The following is a 5,040-nucleotide window of genomic DNA, read 5'->3' as shown; positions in this document are numbered from 1 at the left end:
GAAAATGAAGGATCTTTATAAGGCAAAGGCTGTTGGAATGGAGGCGTGGACATGGCTTTACAAATACTAGAAAGAATTGATAATATTTAAGAGTCTAATACGTTATGAGAATAAGGAAGTGGGAAAATCAAAGGTAAAGCTTTGAGTGATAAGTAGAGTAGTATCATCCATATGTATGAGTCAAGAGAATAAAGCAATGTGGAGGCTAAGGTGGATTCTGACTGGCACTTGCTTAATTTGAGTAGTCTGTGAAAGGCAGTGCTCAGTACACAAATGCTAAATACACATGCAGATAGCTTTGCAGAAACAATTGGTTAAGGAAGACACTTGAGAGTAATCAATGGGTTGCAGCTGAACTCTTACATGTGGATAAGGTTACAAAACACAGTTGATAGAACAGGCAGTGAAATCTTCAATTTAATATACTAGCTACAAAGAGAAGGGTTAGAAAATATACCAATATACCAAGGGGCATCCTGAGAGGTAGAAAGAAAACCATTGTGGGGTATTTGTACACTGTGTGGAGATATACTGCTGTGATTCATTTAATAAAGAGCTAAATAGACAATCTCTACTTAGAATAGAGAGAGAGGGGAAGTAGGAAATGAATCTAGGTATGCCAGAGATGTCAGGAGAAACAGGATGGATGGTACATGACAGAAGTAGATTAGTAGAAATGGGTTAATTTAAGTTATAAGAGCCAGTTATAAACAAGCCTAAGCTAAGGCCAAGCTTTCGTGATTAATAATAAGACACTGTGTCATGATTAGGGAGCTGGCCTACAGAGCCAAAAAAGACTTGTTACAGAAAATCAATAGCATTATAGAAACCATGCATAAAGGGGAAAGTAGAAATGATGTCTACTCACCTGACAATAGGGAGATAATTGGTGAGTTACTAGGAAGATTGTCAGTAGAGTACTGTGGGACTCAGGCTGCCATGGGTATAATATATAGTGAAAGTTGGAAACTTGAAGAAAAATGTGACATTCTATATACAAGCAATATATTGTAGTTACATATGTATGCAATGCATATAATGTAGGACTGAAGGAGTTCACTGTCAAAGTCTCAAGAATGCTTATACCATAGTCTGAATATAAAATCACAATAAAGACACTAAAGATGTACATTTGATTAGAAAGTGGTAGCTAAGTGTTTTGAACCACAACTGAGTCTGGGACCCAATTTGCATCTCAAATTGGCTCCAGAGAAGTTTATTAGACCCAATTTCTGTCATCTTATACAAGTCCATTACCCTTGTTTAATCATTTATGGAACAAAAAAGTGTTTATATTAAGTTATTAAGTGTTTGGGAAGATATAATGAAATTAATTGTAGGAAAACACTTAGAACATCATAAACTGTTCCCATGGTCAGTTATAAAGTTGTTTCATATGAAAAAGGAGAAAATTCAAGGAGTAGAGCTGGAAAGAGCACTCAGGTAGGGAGAATAGATATCGATGTCCATGAATGTGCATTGCAAATTAACATCTCAACACTATTTTCATTACTAATATCTAGTTGTAAAGATCAGAAAATCACTACCCCCGAGGAGCCTAGAACTTGTACAAAGCTGATTTGAAATGGCTGCCATCTGAAATTCCACAGATGTATATTAATGAATGCTTTTTCAGTGACATTTACTGTTTGTATTCCAAGTCTTTGGACCTCTTTTTTTTAAAAAGCCTTCTATGCAGGATGTCACTAACTTCCAATATTGTATCAAATATTTCTTCTGTATTCTGGGATAAGGAAGATAAAATAAAGAACCTACTTAATAGGAATTTTTGAAGTAATATAGATTATACTTAAATTTAATGCATTATTTTCTTAGTGAAACGTTGGTATGCATTTCAATATGAAAATCCTCTTATTTGCATAGACGTAAGCATTCCTGCTCTAGAAGATATGCTGGGCTCCTCCCTTATTCCCAGGACACTGCTATACATTTATAGGTGGTAACAAACTGGCATTTTTAGGTCCAGACCAAATAAACAACAAAAGCTTACTAAAATTGTCTACCTCTTCTAATTATTTTTAGTTCAAATTGACTGCTAAATTTGCTTTTCTTAATTAACCAAGCCAGCATTTATGTATTAAGATATGTAAAAATGCAAAAACAAAACAAAACAAAATTTTGGCTGTTTAGGTTACCAAAATTTTAAGTTTTGAGTCAGCTTGGTCCAAGTAATGAATAAACACACATGCAAGGGGGTGAGGGGAGGGACTTGATCATGTCTCAACTGAATGTACCAGGCTTTGTTGTCCCCCCTCCCCCCATGGGAGGACTTACCCTTTTGAGGGCGGGGACTGGGGGGGGGGGAAGGGAGGCAAAAATGTTGGGAATGGGAGGAGGAATGAGAGGGGGATCTGTGGTTGATGTGTAAAATGAATAAAAATGTTATTAAAGGAAAAAAGAAAAAGAGATGTGCACTTTATGTAGAGTAGTGCTCAAAATTATTAGATTTAATCATTTCATGTTTCATTTCTATGCATTGTAGGTAGTAAGAAAGACACTCTAAAAATGAGACTTTCCCTGACTTTTCATTAAATTATGTTACTAGGTCTAGTTCTGGTTATACAACTGAATTGTCACTGATTATGTAGCCAAACTCTTGTCCATTAGTCATACTTTGTAGGTTTCACTTTTGAGAAATCTTCAATCTGACTAGATGCAGAAATGGAGAAAATCTAACCTTCCTAGCCTAGAAAGAGAGCATGTGGACCAGAGAAAACTAAAATAAAGTCAGAAATGCATTATTTATTTACTTACCTACTTATTTAATTTGGGGGGAAGGCTCTCATTAGATAGCCCAAGCTGATCCTGAATTCATTCTTCTCCTGCCACTACCTCAGGAGTGCTATGATTACCTACTTGGCTAAGACAAAATAGTTAGGGTAACAACACAATTGAGAAGTCATGGGGAGAAAGCCTACATTGCTATGCATATCTTTTTAAAAACTGATTTTTTTAAACTTATTTGTTTTTACATCTTAACCACAATTTTTCCTCCCTCCTCTCCTCCCAGTTGCTCGCCCAAAGCTTCTCCTCCTCTCCGCACCCACTCCTCCTCCTCCACTTTCCTTCAGAAAAAGGCAAGCCTCTGATGGTGATCAACCAGCCACAGTATAACACGTTGCAGTGAGAATAAGCACCTCCTCTCCTATTAAGTCTAGACGAGACAACCCAGCAGGAGGAAAGAGTCCCCAAAGGAGGCAACAGTGTCAGAGACACCCCTGCTTTCACTGTTGGGAGTCCCACAAGAAGACCAAGCTACACAACTGTAACATATATGCAGAGGGTCTAGATCAGTCCCACACAGGCTCCTGGTTGTTGATTCAGTCTCTGAGAGCCCCTCTGAGCCCAGGTTAGTTGGTTCTGCGGGTTTTCTTGTATCCTTGATCCCTCTGGCTCCTACAATCCTTCCTCCCACTTTCACAGGTTTCCCAGAGTTCTACCTAATGTTTGGCTGTGTATGGGTCTCTGCATGTGTCCATCAGTTGCTGGATAATATCTCTGTCAGCTGGGCACCAATCTATGAGTATAGCAGAATATCATTAGGTATCATTTCATTGATTTTTTTTTTCTAGAGTTCTATCCTAGGTCTCTAGTTTATCCTGCCTCTGCATCCTGCCCCCCCACCCCCAGGAGTGTCAGAGGTGAGCATCTTCCCATGATATAGACAAGCATGGTATATACTCACTTCTAAGTGGACATTAGCCATAAAGTAAAGGATAACCACGGTACAACCTACGGACCCAGACAAGCTAAGTAACAAGGAGGGGAACACATGAATCTGGGGAACAGACAAGAATGGGAACAGGAGGGATCAGGTGGGGGCTGAGGATGGAGGGAGAAAGTACTGGGAGAGACAACTGGAATCTGGGAGGGGCATTTCTGGGAAGAGCTAGAAACCTAGTGTGATGCAAACTCCCAGGAATCTACAAGGATGACCCTTGCTAAGACTCCTAGCAATAGAGTATATGTAGCCTGAACCAGCCATCTCCTGTAACCAGGCAAGACTTCCAGTGGAAGTATTAGGACATCAACCCAGCCACAAAACCTTCCATCTACAATTTGTCCTGCCTACAAGATGTGCTGGGGCAAAGGTGGCGCGGAAATTGTGGGAGTGGACAACTAACGACTGGTCCAGCTTCAAAATGTTTTCAAGGGCAAGCACTTTTGTGATTTTTAGCAGGGACACAAATTCTGTTGAAAACTATCTCCATGGTATCTCTGCTTTGTGTAAATTGTAAGGTTTTGGCCTAAATTGATTCCTTTCACTCCAAATAGCAACTTCACATCACGACATATAAAACGGCAATCTTGTGAATATCTATCTCATTGTTGATCTAGTCTTTTGAAATTTTAGGTGATAGTAAGCAAATATTTTATCCTTCTTACAAAGTTTCCTCTTTATATTATGGATTACTGATTTAGATTCAGCAGCTTTCACTTAGGATTCCATCCCAGAGTTATTAAGCTTTTTATTTTGGGGGCAGGAATATTAACCCAAGTGGACAGACTATAATTTTTATTAAGTTAGCTCAAGTCACACTTACATTCCAAAGACTTCTTTTGGTTGTTCTTCTTCTTCTTCTACTACTACTGCTGCCATTTTTAAATGGCTGCCATCTTCTCAATGTAACTCTAGTACCATTAAATACTTCTACTTTATAAAAAATGAAGAGTATACTTTTACATTTGGCTTTCTTGGAGGAAAAACATATGCCTTACTGAAAACTAATTTGCCTGCTATTGGTTGAGAAGTGTGAGGAGATTTTACTTTGCAATAATTGTTTTAAGAAGCCATGGACTAAATAATTTCAGCTCACAGCTTTTCTACATCATTATTCAACAGAATAATCATGACACGTCACACTAGTGCATTTAGATTATACAAATATAAACAATACAATACTGTATGCTTTCAAATCAACCTTCCACCAAACATGAAACAGGTATTTTGCATAACTTCCACTTTTAATATAGTAAAATATTCAGGAACTCTTAATTTCACATTAAATAAAATTTTCA

This window comes from Onychomys torridus, chromosome 3, assembly GCF_903995425.1.
Source record: "Onychomys torridus chromosome 3, mOncTor1.1, whole genome shotgun sequence".
Lineage (NCBI taxonomy): Eukaryota > Metazoa > Chordata > Mammalia > Rodentia > Cricetidae > Onychomys > Onychomys torridus.
The sequence above is the reverse complement of the archived record's forward strand: the minus strand, read 5'-3'. Positions refer to the sequence as shown.